Source organism: Oenanthe melanoleuca, chromosome 27, assembly GCF_029582105.1.
Source record: "Oenanthe melanoleuca isolate GR-GAL-2019-014 chromosome 27, OMel1.0, whole genome shotgun sequence".
Lineage (NCBI taxonomy): Eukaryota > Metazoa > Chordata > Aves > Passeriformes > Muscicapidae > Oenanthe > Oenanthe melanoleuca.
In genome coordinates this window covers 3,659,629-3,675,385 of record NC_079360.1, presented here as the reverse complement: position 1 = coordinate 3,675,385, position 15,757 = coordinate 3,659,629, and the positions used below count along the sequence as shown (strand labels likewise).

Here is a 15,757-nt window from a genome sequence, read left to right as displayed (position 1 = left end):
GCATCCTTCTGGATTCTGTACATTGTGGCTCAAGGGTTACTTCCAGTGTCAGTGGACACAGAGCCATGGAGCAACCTTTAAAACCATGTCTCTGAAATATCCTTTTTCAAGGAAACTGCTTATTCTGCTGCCCATAAATGCCTTGGGCTCACTGCAGTGTTGCCACACTGCGAAGGGACACTTTGAAACATCTGATTTTATCAGGAAATAGGCCATATAAACTCCCTGCCTTAAATTCCTTCATCTCACTTTACAATCTTTCCAACGTTTCATTTATTACCAGCCACTGTTTTTTCCTGTCCTTACATCCCTGGGCAAACAGTTTGATATGGCCAGCACAGCCCCTTTCCATCTGTGGGATTGCAGTGGGAGTGATTTCCTGGCAGCTTTCCTTTTCCTGGCAGGGGAAATTCACCTGGATGAGGTCCTTGACAGATGGAATTTCTAACCTGGAGGATGTTCAATATCACACACACATCAGCCTGACTCCAGCTGGAGGGAGCCAAAGGGGAGTAAAATTGGGTTGGGTTCCTCAATCTGGGTATCTTGGGGTGCTCAGGGTGTTATACAGGACAGGGGAGCACCAAGGCTGGGGAGGAAGGTTTTGGCAGCAGGAAGGTGTCTCCATGCTCTGGTCCTGTTGTTTGCAGCCAGCTCTGAGCACACACAGGCTTTGACTGTTCACAGCCCTGGGAAGCTCAGCACGATAAATGTGTTCTGGGCTAAGCACCTCCTTTGGAAAAATCACCCCAAAGTGTCCCTGTGCTGTGCCACCCCATCCCAGAGCCAGCTCCTGGCTCACAGAGGGGGGCTTGGGTGGGTCTCACCTGTGGAGCCAGAGTGGCCTCCCCAAAGGAAGGTGCTGACACCTCCACTGTCACCTCCACTGCCACCTTCTGCTGGCATCAACGTGCTCAGCAGCCCAGAAATCAGTGCAAAGCTGTTTGCTGTGTTCACATCCAGTGCTGGCCCAGGCTGAAGAGACTCTGTGTCCTGGAGTGATGCAATTCTCTGTCAGGGCAGTGGGATGTTGCTGCTATTGGCACTTGGGAAGCCAAAATGCAATTCTTGTTCTGCCCTAACGTTGCTTTTCTGTCTTTTCTCTCTGCTTTTCTGTCTGTGTTGTGCAAGGCATGATGAGATGGCCTGGGGGAGCAGCTGCTGTAGAAAATGGTTTGTTTGTAGCAGGGCTGTCAAACTCCTCCCCACTGCTGAAGCAAATGCAGATATATCAAAAGACCCCTCAGTAAAAAACATCATTTACCTCTGGCTTTGACATTGCTGGTTCTGCAGTGAGGCCAAGGAGTTCAGTGGCTCTTTGGCCAAGCTGTTAAATTTTCTTTGTGCTCTCTGTACCCACAGAAGATCAGCAGGGAAGAATTAATGGAGTGCAGGGAGGGTTGTCCACACAGCAGGGTGTTCTGCCCTGCCCCTCAATCTGTGTCACACAGGTGTAAAAATCTTACTCTGGGGCTTTACTACCCCAATTAGAACTCAGGTTACACTGAATTTCCTGCAGAAGCAGCAATGCCTGTGAGAATCACGTCAGTCAGTTCACCTGTGCAGGTGAACTTCCCCTGCAGTGAAAATCCCACCAGGAACAAGCCTCTGCATCATCCTGGATTTTCCCACCCTGAAGGCCCTAAACATTTTTAACAAACAATACATCCCCAAACTTTGTAAACAGTGGTGAAGGTGTGCAAGACCAGAGTAGCATGGATGGGATGGGGTGGTCAGCAGCAGGTTAATGCCACATTTCTGTTCCCAGGAGAAAGCAGAGGGAAATGAGGAGGAGTGAGACACTGACTGGGGGACAGCACGCTGCTCACAGCTGGAGATGGCCATGGAAAACTGGAGTGGCCACAGGACAGGCTGGAGGGAGAACAAGAGAGGCAGAGAGCCACAGAGTCCCTCCTGCAGGGCTGCAAATGTGTGGCTCCTTGTTTCTGGGATTTGGGCAAAATAAACGCCCAGACACTGACCCAACATAAAAGAACATTTTCAGAGGAACAAATATTGGTTATGAATAAGACTTGGGAGTGCTTCTCAGGAATGTACCTGTGCAAACGAGGAGAAAAGGATGAAACATCCTTCTCTTTGTCACCTCTGCTTAGAGCTGAGGGCTTGGTTCCTGTGTGAGCTCCAGGGGCTGCAGGATGGGGCAGCCAAAGTAGGAGGCCTTGGACCTGAAATGTTGGGGCCACGCAGAAGGGAATTGTCCCCCAGGTCCTTCCTCACTGCAGGAACCCCTCTGTGCAGTGGCCTGGGCAGAATTCTCTGACCTTTCTGCAGGTCCCTCCTGTGCCTCCTTTTCCCTTGGCAAACCCTGTCTGTGCAGAGCAGATTTCTCCAGGCATGGCCCTGCCCAGGACGTGCTCATAAGGGACAAAGTATTAACCCAAGAGCTAAAAAAAGAACAAATAAAACGCCTAAGTTGGCCCAAGCAGCTGCTCTGCCCCGTGTCCTGAGTTGCCACTGACACCAACTCTCTCCTGCTCTGCTCTGGAAAACCTTCCAGGAGTCTGACATGGGTGAAACGAAGTGACAGCACTTCAGAAGTGTCATGGGAAGTGACTGAGCAGTAAATCTGTGCAGAAAGCAGACTGCTTCTGCCTTCCTCCTCTTTCCTCACTCCTCCAGCGTTCCTCCTTCCTCTGGGGCCTTGGAGAATGAAGGAAACATGTTGAGTGCTGCAATACCTGGCTGAGAAGCCTCAGAGGGCTGTGGCATTCCGGGGATTGATGGCACAGCTGGTACAAACAGGTCTGGGCAGCTCCCAAGGAACCCTCTGAGGGATTCCTGACCTGCCTTGGACTCACCAGTGGCAGCAGGGAAGACCCCAAACACCCCCAAGGCTGTAACCAGGTCCTGTTGCCATGTCCAAACGCCCCCAGAGATTCCCCCAGAGATCCCCCCAGCCAAACCAGCCCCTTCCTGTGGTGTGGGAGCTGCTGGGCGCCGTGTCCAGCGCTGTGCAGGGCACGAAGGTTCAGCACCGGGGGCTGAGGCTGCTGCTGGGGCAGGGACACCCCTCGCACCTCCCTGCGCCCCGTAACAGCCGCGTTTGGCTGCAGGGACCTCACGGCTGCCTCGCCAGGTGAGTCACCCTTTTCACGGAATAACAAAACATATTTACTCAGAAGGGTGACGAGGCCCTTGGTTCCCCTGAGGGGGTGTTAATCAGCCTCCTCGCAGTGAGAAAGGACCTTTTGTTTTCTAGACCTCACAGTTGTGGTTTTCGCGACGTCCGAAAGTGCGAGGTTCCAGGGAAGTCACATCATGCTTGGAACCATCGGTGACAGTCAGAGCCGGTGGGGAGGCAGGGAAAGGCCAGGGAAAGGCTCCGTGTGTCCCTGCCCTGGAGTGAGGCTGAGCAGGAGGGGATGGAGGAGCAGGAAGGTGCCAGAGGCGTGGGCAGGGCTGAGCGCAGCTCCGGGTCTGTGCCTGCACACGCCGGGCGCTGCGAGGGGAAAACCACCGAGTCAAGGACACAGGATGGGGCTGTGCTGCTGCCCTGCGAGGCACAGCCCAGGGGATGAACCAGGGGGTTCCTGCTGCCTCCCTCCCCATGAGGAATTACCTGGCTCTGGAGGTGGGGCACCGAGAAAACCCCTCTGCTGGGTGCTCTGGTTGACCATGTGCCAAAGAGCTACAGACAAGCCCAAAAGAAAACTGGCATCTCCAGGCTCCCTGCCCCAAGGATGTTGATGCTCAGCATGTAACTGTCCTGAGGAAATGTCCTCCAGGATGAACACCTTGGGTTTCTCTGGGGTGTTTCCCAGAGGTTTAAAACAAAGGAGCACAGAGCAGCTCGCCACAGCCTGCATCTGCATTTTGCTCTCAGAACCTCAAAGAATTAGAGACCGAGCTCTTCTTTCCGTAGCAGCAGTTTTTGATGGATCATTTCCAGTGAGGAAACCTCACGTGGGCATTAGTACCTGCCTCCCTTCTGCTGTGGGAAGGCAGGAAAAGGCAGCACAGGTTGTCCCACATGGCATCATCGATCGTCAGCAGCTGGGACGTCATTGTCCAAAACTTTCCTTGGAAAGAGAATTCCAGGATCCACCCTGGATCCAGCCATGAGCTGTTCCTCACAGATGTCAGGCACTGAATGAATCACGAAGCCTCCTGGCTCCCCACCACAGACATTTTTCAGGCTGTGCCAAGTGACACCATCCCCTTGCAGAGAGTCACCTCTGCCAGCAGAGCCCCAGGGACCCTCAGCTGGGTTGTTTGAGGGGGGCTCTGCAGACTGGGGTTCTCAGGAACCAGAGGATGCTCCCAGTGGCTGCTCCACCCCCTCACCAGCTCCACCAGGACAGCACAGTGCGAGGGCACAGCCCCGGGGCCATCCAGGGGGGAAGAGTGTTTGTAAGGGAGCAGCAGCACTCCTGCTGCTGTGGTTGAGCCCCTGGGAGCTGTTTCTCCATCCTTTGGTCTCCAGGCACTGCCTCAGCTCTGCTCCCAGCCAGCCAGAGCCAGGACACCTGGGACACCTCCAAAGAGCACGTTAGCCACGGATCAGTGAGCACTTCCACACTCCTGTACGTGAGCAGTGGCACAGGGCTGTGGAGATGCTGCCTGAAAAAACCCCACACTTGGAGCCATTCTAGTAACTACCAGCACTAAATCCCAGGGATTTTCAGAGGAGACTGTCCTGGTCACTCCCAGGCTGAGCTGCTGGGCAGCAGGACTCGCCCAACTCAGCAAGCCAGCTGCAGCTTCATCATTAAATCCATCAGCTGGTTCAGACTGGCTGATCACCGGCTGTCCCAGGGGAGCTGCGTGCTGGGAGAAGCCTCCAGAGCTCCACAGCAAGGGGGGGACTGTCTTGGTGGAGAAATCCAGGAGGGGAAATCCTAGAGGTGTTTGTGTTTGTGTGTATCCACAGATACAGAGGCTCCTCCTCTGCAGGGTGAGATCCTCAGGGGTTTGTTTCCCATCAGTGCAAGGCTGGGCTGTCCCTGCTGTACAGAAATCTGGTGTGCTGGCCCTAAATCCTGCTGGCAGCTGGGCTCAGGGCGCAGGTGCACAGGTGGGGATGGGATGGAGCCATCACACCTGTCCTTGTTTGCGCTCCAGTGACCTCGCAGCAGAACATTTCTGCACACACTGACAGCACGGCAATGGGAGAGACATTAACCTCTGAACTAGAGCTGCTGACAGCTTCCAAACAAATAATCCTGGGGAAGTTCTCCTCTCCAGGGTAGGAGAGTTGCTGGAGGTTTCACGGTGGCAGAAGAAGAAAAGGAAATGAAGCCCAGCTCTTCTCACGCTGCCTGGACTCTCCTTCCCACCTCTGAAACGCCTTTTTAACAAATACCACCAGTTTTTTTCCTTTTTCAGAAGCGAGACTCCTGCAACCCCAGGGCATGGAATCATGAAACAGCTTTTGTCTTGGAGCTGGCGTCTGTGTTATCAAGGTGAACTGAAGGAGAACAATTGCTTTCCACACTCACTTTTCCCCTGCACAATCAGCTCTGTTTGCTCTAGCTGCGGTGCCCCACGCCAGCACTGATAGGGATTGGCAATCCAGGGGAATTGCTCCCATATTTGTTCAACGGAAAAACCGTAAACCCTGCGAGGAGGGAAGGGAGAGGATTCAGGGCACAGCCAGAGCGTTAATTGCAGCTCTTACTGCTAATAGCAGGAGAGAGGAGGAATGAGCAGGGAGGGCAGGAAGGGGAAAGGTAGAGCCAAGGTGTGCTGAGGGCCTCCGGATGGGTGCAGCAACAAAGAGCTGGAGAAGAATAGGCTGATTATTCTGGGTTTACTGGGACAGAGTGGGCAAGGATGGTGAGGATGCTGGAGGGCTGCCAGGGACTGTGAGTGGGACAGGGAAGCGCTGAGGGGTGCAGCTCCCTCTCTGCAGGGACAGGCACATGCACGTTCCCATCTTACAACGGCTCAGCCCCACTGAAATCTGGAGCAGCTTTTGAGGGACTGGGGATCAAGCACTCTCCCAGCAGCTGTTCCCAGATTTTTCCCGGGAGAAGAATGGGATGGACTCTCAGGATCTGTTTTCTGTCCTGAATCCCACCCTGGCCGTGCTTTTTGGGAAGTGGCCTCTTCCCTGGATTGCTGGGCATCGCCTCACGGGGCACCACAAGGTGCTGCAGCCCAGGGGAGCGGTGCGGGCTCTCATTCCAGGGGACCCCAGACAATGGGAGCCTGGCTGGTGCCTGCAGGCAGTGCCAAGGGCTGACTCACAGCTGCTGACACTTGTCACGCTGAAAGCATGTCGGTATTTATGGAGGCTGTTTGCAGCCGCAGTGCGGGCACAGCGGGGCCAAAGTGCCGCCCGCAGCCCAGCCCGCAGCGCCTGGCCCGGCTGCTGCCAGGCTGCGGGGTGGGGAGGGCACCTGGGTCCCCCCAGGCCACTTCCCAGTAAAGAGGCAGCTTTGTCCTGGCCAAAACTCTCCCATACGAGTCCATCCATTCCTGTCCCGCCTGGCCCCGAATTCTTCCTTTCCAGCCTTTGCTCTTTGCTCAGGGATGCAAAGGGCTCTCTGATGGGATGGTGAGGCCATGGCATGGGAAAATCTGGGAACAGCTGCTGGGAGAGTGCTTGATCCCCAGTCCCTCAAAGGCTGCTCCAGATTTCAGTGGGGCTGAGCCGTTGTAAGATGGGAACGTGCATGTGCCTGTCCCTGCAGAGCTGCAGAGAGGGAGCTGCACCCCTCAGCACTTCCCTGTCCCACTCACAGCTCCTGGCAGCCCTCCAGCACTGAGTGATCCTCACCTATCTCACCATCCTTGCCCACTTTATCCATAATAATAACAACCCCTAATAACCTGATAGCAGAGACAGCTCACAGCAAAGAACCAACATCCTGAAACACGTCCAAGGGAAAAAAAAAAAAAAAAAAAGTTAAAAAAAAAAAAAAAAAAAAGTGTCTTTTTATTCAAACTCTTTATCAAAATTTTGCTTTGAGGAACCCATTGCTTCGTCTCTTTGCAGCCCTTGCCCTGCTATTGTCCGAGCCTGCAGGAAAAGGAAGGAGCCGAGGCCCCCGCGGTTCCTTCCTGCCCGGAGCCGGGGCTGCGCTGGATCCTCTCCGTCAGCTCCAGCCCCCGGGACCACCGCGATGACAACTTCCACAGGACCGCACTCCCTGCCAGGCAAAGCAGAGGAAGCTGCTAATGGATGCTAATGGAGCTGTGAGGATGCTCCTGGGGGGCACCGAGCCGTCCTGTAGCGAGAAAAGCGGCGAGCAGCTCCACTCGCACCTGCACGGCTGTTGTGGCTGTCGCTCTCAGACATCCCTGGGGGTTACAGCTTCAGCAGATTAGGGCAGAGGAAGATTTGCAGCTCCAGGCAAACCACGGAGGCAGGTGGGTTGGGAAATCTGAGGCCGGTGCCGCTACTGCAGAGGATTTTGGGGATGTCTGCCTCAGCAGCATCCCGTTTCTGCCAGGTAACACCGGCATCCTCCTCCGAGGAGCTCTCAGGTGAAAGAAATACTGCTGGGGCTGGATCCTGAGCACAGGGATGCGCCTGACCCAGTGCCAGGCGTGACAAACCGGCCTCTTTCATTTTTACTTTGCCATTAGGAATTTTCAGGACTTTTCTCATGACAAAAATGTGCCGTGGGAAAACAGAACAAACCAAAAAGAATTTACAAGAACAGGACGGTTTGCCCCTGGTTTTGCTGTTTTCCTGCTTGTTGGTGGGTTAGCACTCGTGCTCCCTGTGCCTCTCCCGGGGTCGCCCGCGGTGTCAGGGCTGGGCACGGGGAAGGGATCAGCCCCAGGCTTTCCCCGGGAGCCGATCTGTGCTGCAGTGCCCTTCCCGTGCTCCGCAGCCGGGTCATGCTCTATTTATCGGCTCATTTCCATACCCGAGTGCTGCAGTGCTGCTTCCTCCAGCCCTGCGAATTCCAGTGCCACGGGCTGTGCCAGCAGAACGGGACCGGGAGGAGCTCCTGACATTGGGAAGGGCTGCGAGCTCCGGGTCTGCTCACAGCTCCAGCATCCCCTTGGGCTCGTTTCTCTCCCTCTGTGACACACACTGGGCATGGTTCCCATCTCCAATGAGCCCCGAGACCCTCAGGATGTACCAGAGCAATGAAAAATATGGTTCTCCTGCCTGGTTTCCAGCTGGGCTTTGTGTTGTTCAAGGTGTGGAGGAATGGGAATTGGGGGCACTGGGATTTACCTGGTGTGAGGCTGTGTTGGAAGGAGAAGCTGCCAACTGCAGCCAGGAATAGTTTTTGTGGATTTCCTGGGCATCACCTGCTCCCTGCAGCAGTGGTGAGAAGGGAAGTGGGAACAGCATCTGCTTGGGAGGCACAAACACATCTGAGCACCAAACTGAGCTTTTAGACCCTTAATGAAAACACTGAAGGGCACCAACTGCTCCCCTCTCCCCAGAGTGACACGCAGCTCTGAGAGATTCAGAAACGTTCCTGGGAGATGATACAGGGAAGAAAAAACATACAGGGTTAATGGTGGGTTGATGCCAGTGGCATCTGTGGGCATGCTGCAGTTCCACTCCTGGCAGGACTGTCCCACAGTGACAACTGTTCATAAAACCACAGACTCATGCAATAGTTTGGGTTGCAAGGAACCTTAACCTTAACCCTGCCCCAGTCCCTCTCACGGGCAGAGACACCTTCCACTGTCCCAGGTTCTCCAAGGCCCGTCCAGCCTGGCCTGGGACACTGCCAGGGGTGGGGCAGCCACAGCTGCTGGTGGATGTGGTGGCTCGGGGGTGTCCGGCGGTCCCGGGTCTCTCCCGGTGTGTCCGGTTCTCCCGGGTCTGTCCCGGTCCATCCCGCGGTCTCCGGTTCCCCCCAGCGGCGAAGGAGCCGCGCTCCGCTCGCGGCCGCCAGGGGGCGCTGCGGGTGCAGGCGGGGGGGGCGGGGCGAGAGCGCGCGGGGACACGCGAGGGTCACGTGACTGCGGGGACAGGTGGGGACAGGTGAGGGGACAGGTGAACACGGGGACAAGTGGGAACAGGTGGGGACAGGTGAGAGTGAAGGGGACGGGAGAGGACAGGTGAGGGGACAGGTGAGAGTGAAGTGGCAGTTAGGGACAGTTAGGGACAGGTGAGGGGACAGGTGAGGACAGGTGAGAGTGAAGTGGCAGTTAGGGACAGTTAGGGACAGGTGAGGGGACAGGTGGGACAGGTGAGAGTGAAGTGGCAGTTAGGGACAGTTAGGGACAGGTGGGGGCAGGTGAGGGCAGGTGAGGACAGGTGAGCACGAAAGAACGAGGTGGGGACAGGTGAGAGTGAAGGGCACAGGTGGGGACAGGTGGGGTCAGGTGGGGACAGGAGAGAATGAAGGGGACGGGAGAGGCCAGGTGAGGGCAGGGGGAGCAGATGGGGGCAGGTGGGGACAGTGAGAGTGAAGGGGACAGATGAGGACAGGTGAGGACATGTGAAGATTAAAGAACCAGGTGGGGACAGGTAGGGACAGGTGAGGGCAGGAGAGGGTGAAGAGGACAGGAGAGGACAGGTGACACGTGGGGACAGCTGGGGACGGGAGGGGACAGGTGAACACAGCAGAGAGGCAGGTGAGGGTTCCCTACCTGGTGCCCGTGCTGAGCCGTGCAGGGGAGCACACGGGCAGCATTTCGGGTAAAAAATACTGGAGTGTTTTGTAAGGGGTGTGGGAACCTTCCCCTGAAAACAGATCTGTCACCGAGTGTTTGTTTCCATGAGGTCTGAGGGGTGGGATCTGCGCTCTGGCTCCCGCAGATAAAAGCCGGTGGCATAGGTGGGGCGAGCGGGGTTGTTTTTGTTCGTTTGTCTTCTGCAGAAGCCACAAAAAAGGACTTTTTTTTTTTTTTTTTTTTTTTTTTTTTTTTTTTTCCCTTTTGCTATGCAAACAAGGGGGAAAGGCAAAACCCGAGTGGATAAATGTGCGTGGAGCCGGGGAGGTTTCAGCTTGCAGGGGGAAATGGGGGGAGTTCAGCTGTTCCTCTCACGTACGGGAGGAGCACAGAGGAGCTGGGAGAGTGTCCTGGGGGGTTTGGGGAGCCCCTGGAAAACGAGCCTGAAGTGGGAGTGTTTCTGCACTGAAAGCTGTAAATTTTCATGAGCATCTTTGCTGGCAAAGACAGAATTAGGGAATATCGTGAGTTGGAAGGGACCCACAAGGATCATCCACTCCAGCTGCTGTCCCTGCACGGGGCATTCCAACAATCCTGGGACAGTTTTCCAAAACTCCTGGAGCTCTGTCAGCCTTGGGGCTGTGACCGTTCCCTGGGGAGTGTGTTCAGTGCCTGAGCACCCTCTGGGATAAGAACCTTTCCCTGATATCCAAGCTAACCCTCCCGACACAGCTCCAGCTGTCCCCTCGGGTCCTGTCCCTGTCACCAGGGCAGAGATCAGAGCCACCCACCAGGAGGATGCTGAAGATCCCGGTGCCCTCAGCTGCTGCTCCACACCTTCCCCTCCAGGTCCTTCACCATCCTCACTCTCCCTTCGGATGCTCTCAAACAGCTTTAGATCTTTATCTTTTACACAGGAATCACTCCAGAACAATTTGTTTACACGGTGGGGTTTTAGGCTGACAGAACCTTCCAGCAGAGGGTTTTTCACTGTCAGAGTTTCTATCCCAGCTGTAGCTTCACCTCGCTGCACAATTCACACCTCTGCAACGTTCATTGTCACCTGCTTAACGAAATCTTTGAGTCATTGGTCGCTTTTGAGTGTTTTTTTTTAATATAAATTTAGAAGGTGAAGCCACCCGTTCTTGTGTGGTGAGAGACTGAAAAGCACAAGGAGGCCTCGTGGGGAAGAGGGTGTGTTTGGAAAGCGAGCTTGGAAAAAGCATCTTCTGCTGCCTGACAAATCCCTTTTTCCAGGCTGGGGTTTCCCACAGGGAAAGGAGGTGGCTGGAAAAGGCATTTCTGCTTTTCAGAGTTCTCTAGGAAATTTGGGTACAAAGCCAGCGGAAGGTGATCTGTGGGAAATGTCATTTTTATGGGAAGATCTAAGACACAGGATGGGGTTTAGCACTGAGAATGGATCATTGAAGTCCCATGGGCTGATCCAGAGGGAAAAGTCAAGCGAATCAAAGCAGTTTAAAATAGATTCCAATAGATTTAAACGAAACTGAAGTAGAGCAACTCCGCTTTTCAGCCTGACTGCCGGCAGAGGGATTCCATATGGTACCACTGATGTGATCTGAACCCTCACCTGTGCTTCAGGGTGAGTTTGCCCGGGTTTTTCGGGGATGTATCTGTGTGTGGATCACCTCCCAGCCGCTCCCACACGGGGTCAGCAGCTCTCAAGGAGAGCGCTGTGCTCGCTCCTGGTGCCCGTGGCGAGTTCAGGGGTTTGGCTGGGAGCCCTTCCCGGGAGCGGGGAACTCGTCACCCAGGGCAAGGGGAGAGGAGAGTGGCTCCCCCGCTCTCCCCATCCCAGTTTTCTGCCTGGATGGCTGCAGCCAGAGCAGGGTGGTGACCACAGACCCGTGCTGGATGTGCTGGGGGTCACTCAGAGCCTGTCTGGGCTGTGCTGTCATTCCTGAGGATGTCACTCAGGCCCTGGGTGCTTTGGGAGGTTCTTTCTGTTCTGCGCTTTTCCTATAATCTCTATTTTTTTTTAAATTTTTTAATTTTTTTTTTTTTTTTTTTTTTTTTAAATTTCAGGGAAGAGAAGGAGCTATTTCCATTTTGGGGCTCTGTCTCATGGTGTGACCAGGCCCTGTGCCATGACCTCCTCCATGGCTGCAGGAGGAAATGCCCTCTGAGGAAAGGCTTTTTCTGCACTGGTTATAAACGGGGCTCATTTCCCTGCAGGTCCTTGCTGGGGGTGGAACCTGTACCAGAAACCCCTGGGAGGAGCAGCTTTTCTGCAGAGCTGGTGTCTCACCAGAGCATCACCTCTGTGCCCTGGGGCAGCTGGGACAGGACCTGTGGCACATCTGGGGGGCTGCTCCCCATCCTGAGTCCCTCCAGCCCAACCATTCCCTGATTCCACCATGATCCATCACCATGATGTGGTGTCCAGCAGCCACAGCCTGGGTGATGCCTGGAGCAGCTGCCCAGTGGAGCAGGAGGCTCTGGCAGCTTTTCAGGGCTTGTTTGTGGTGTTGGGGAGACTTTTTCAGTTGGTTGTTCTGTGCAGCTCCAGGTGCCTGTGGCTGTTTGGGCTGTGCTGGCACGTGTGGGGAGGGGTGTGGGGACCTGCCAGGAGCTGCTGGCAACACAGCTGGATCACCCTGTAAGGATCTGGTGCCTTTCCAGGTGTGCTGCCACCCTCCAAAGACTGGTGGGATATTGTCTGGGGGTCCCAGCTCTGCCCTGCTCCCCTCTGTACAGGGGGTGATGTTTGAGCCTGTCCCCGCCTGTGCCCCCCTGGCCAGGCACAGCCAGAACCCACCTGAAAAGTGTGAAACTCTTCAAAGGGGCTCAGCCCAGGAGCTGAGCCTGGCTTAGTCATCCATCGAGGCTTTGTTTTGCTCCTCTCCCACTCCCCGCCCTGGCACAGGGTTGAAGTTCTTTCTGCTTGGTGTGGTCAAAACTCAGAAGAAGCATGTTATCTCCCAGGGAATCAGTCAACTCTGCCCTGAAAACATGAGTTTCTCTCTCAGCAGCTGGGTTTAGCCCCAGTGGGGTTGGATTGTGCTGTGGTTGCCCTGGAGTGAAACCAGGGCTGCTGGCACACATGTGTGCTCACTGAGGTGGGACGTTCCCTGGTGAGAACACAAACCTGCAGCATCCAGAACTGGAACTGGTGAGAGAAACTCTGATTTTGGTACAGAGCAGCATGCACAGACTTCAAATCCTGCAGGCCTTTTTGTCTATGTCACTGGAAATTATTTGGCCTTTTCCTCTCCTGCAGGATGGTTCTGGACATTAGTGTTGTCCTTCAGACACAGAAATTTCCCAGTAAAGACCTTGATTGTTTGACAATAATTTTTGTGCCAGCACTCAGCAGGACAGAAAGGAAAGTAGCTCTCTGCTTATTGTTTTTATTTTTTTAAAGACAATTGCAACAAAAACAGCAGGATGGGAGGTTTCAGTTCCTGCACATGAGGAGCTGCAGGGGCTCAGCAGTGACAAATGCCTGGGCTGGCTCTGCAGCTGCCCTGCACGTGGAGCCAGAAGGCTCCTTATGTGTTCAGACCTGAATCAGGTTTCTACAACAAGCTGGGGCAGTGACAGGTGGTGGTTGGATATCAAAACTTGACTCTCTGCTGGTTTAATATCAATACTCAGATCTGCAGGACTGGGGTCTTAGTGAAAGTGAAAAAATAACTTTCATTTTGGGCAGGTCGGTGGCTGCCACAGCTGGGCTTGAAAACTGATGATTTCTGCTCAGTCTGAAGGTGTGAAATTGTGTTCATTTCAGCAGGAGGCTGTGAGGGCTCCCACACATGGGATGAGCACAGAGCCAGGGATATTTTACCTGGTTTTAGTGCTTGGGGAAGGAGCAGGACAGGCTGGGCTCTGTGAGGAGCAGGGCTGGGGACACAACTCCCACTCTGGGGCTGATCTAGCAGTGGATTGTGCTGCTGTCATTTAATGCAGCAGCTTTTTAAGAATGCTGCTTATCTGGTTATTTTTCCTTATATCTCTACTGCATGTTCTCTTCCCCTGCTTGGTTCCAGCAGATGGCTCTGAGCTGATCCTGCCACCTTCCAATCTGTAAAAATTCCTGGTCAGACTCCTTGATTCCCTTGCTTTGAGGTCATGAAGCTGCTTGTGATGACACAAACAAAGAGCAGGTGATGTCTCAGCTGTCTCAGCTTGCCCAGGTGTCTCTCAGAGTGGCCCAGGGATGGACAGAACCTCAACCCCTGGGGAGGTGCTCCAGGCAGGGCAGCTCTGCCAGCAGGGACAGTTGGCTGAACAAGAATTTCTCCCCAGAGATGTGACACCTCCACCCCCAGAACAGGAGTTTGGGTTTTTTTCCTTACAAAAGGAGCTGTGAGGAGGAAGCCATGGCCTGCTCTCAGCTCTTCTGACTGATGCAATGTGCCCCCACCCTTCCCCAGCACCCACGGGCATTATTTTTAGGGTTTGTTTACCTCACTCGGTTCCAGCTCATTCTTTTTTAGGGTGACAAGGACTTCCCTCACACAGCTGCCCAGGTGGCACCAGAGAAACCACAGCCCTGCCTGGAGAACTTTCCCCTTCCCTTAAGGGATTTAGCAGTGGGTGATGGGGCAGGGGCTGGGAGAGAGGTGACCCCGTTGCCCTGCTCTGACATAGCTGGGAGCAGCTGCCAGTTACTTGCTCCTCATTCCAGTTTGGCTCCACCCAGCCCAGATCCATTTGGCTCAAACCATAACTTAAAAATACACATGCACAGAGATGAAGAACTGTCCTGGGAGGAGAAATGATACTTATCCAGAGCAGTGAAAACTCCAGGGCTTCTGAGGGATGCAGGATAACCAGGAGCAGGGATTGCAGGAGGCACAAACTGGGACTGGGCAGTCACTCCCTCCCCTGCCTTTATGTAGTGTAAGGCAAACCTGTGTCCCCTTTCTTTAATGAGGGGCAGGTTTTTTTATTGGCTTTTAAAATAAGATTTGGAGCTATGAAAGGAAGCAGGCAGCTCTTGCAGGTGAAGATACTAAAATAGGTTCAATCTATCCAAGTAATACACACTTTTTTTTTTTTATAACAAGTTCTGTGTGACTTGGCTGCAAGATTTGTGGCCCAAGTTATGATTTTGTGTGGTTGCTTGGTGGGTTTTACTGGCTTAAGTTAGAGCTTTAAGGTAGAGTCTGTTTTCTTAATCAAGAAAGTTCCTGAATATTGAGTTTGGCTCACAGACACCTCAGAGGGGCAGGGGGATGGTTAAAGGTGCTGGGGCTCTCTGCAGAACCCCAGTTCTTGTTCCAAGCCCTGCTCAGCCCTGTGCACAAAGGGGCACTGAGGACCTCTCCATGGTGAGAGCAGGGTTTATTTAAGGATCCCTGGGTTTGGGGTTCTGATTTTGTGTTGTGCTGTAGTCTGGAGATGCTTCCTGAGCCTCTGGGCCAGATGCTGAAACTCACCTTGTCCTTTCTCTTCTGGTAAAAACGTGAGACTTTCATTGCTCAGTGAAAGCAGAAACGTGCCTTGGCTCTGACACTCAGGTGTCTTTGTCTCCTCGAGTTCTTTGGGTTTCTTCCCCTTTGATTCCGTGGTTACAATTACAAGGCACTTTTTGTGAAGGATATGGGTCCCCCCTTGCTCCCCCTGTGTGCTTTGAGGCACCAATTAGCAGGGAAGGTCAGGCAGGAGTGCTGAGTTTATTGTTCTGGTTGCAGTTCCTGCTCCCACCCTGGATGTGGGCTATAGCATGAGAGCTGCTGCCTCTCCCTGTGAGCAGTTCCACAGCAACCTGGTGGTTTATTACTGGATTTTCATTAAATGTGAACAATAAAATGCTACAGCTCAAAGAATTTTCTCTTAAAGGTTGATGAGTAGCCATTAGGTACATCCAGATGCACCTGGTGGAGCAGGTACATCAAGACACATGGGTTAATAGTTAAAATAAAAACTCCTTAATGTGCTGGTGACTTGTTTCTTTTATAATCCATCAGCAGATGTAGTAAACTAACATTTTTCTATTAAATTTATTTTCTGTGCTCTATTTCCTGCAGGGCAACACTGGTATGAAGCTGAGCTGATCAAACAGCTGCTGACAGGACAGAAGGATTGACAAGGACTGTACAAGGATGGAGAAAATGCAAGGGAAAACCAGAAGTATTTTGTTTAAATCGTTATAATTTATTTTTCTCAAGTAGCAAAGTACAGTCAGTTTTCAGACATCAGTGGGGAACCTCAGGTTGGGATCTTAGGCCAA

General features: G+C 53.6%; 2 long non-coding RNA genes across 2 annotated transcripts; both read left to right on the top strand.

Annotated features, from left to right (window-relative positions):
- Window positions 1-666: 666 nt before the first annotated feature.
- Window positions 667-2,446, top strand: LOC130264020 (uncharacterized). Its single transcript, XR_008842409.1, has 2 exons — window positions 667-762; window positions 807-2,446. It is a non-coding gene; the product is annotated as an uncharacterized LOC130264020 (long non-coding RNA).
- Window positions 2,447-4,951: 2,505 nt separating this feature from the next.
- LOC130264019 (uncharacterized) lies at window positions 4,952-15,640 on the top strand. The gene is made up of 3 exons (XR_008842408.1): window positions 4,952-5,423; window positions 6,962-7,335; window positions 15,555-15,640. It is a non-coding gene; the product is annotated as an uncharacterized LOC130264019 (long non-coding RNA).
- Window positions 15,641-15,757: the final 117 nt, after the last annotated feature.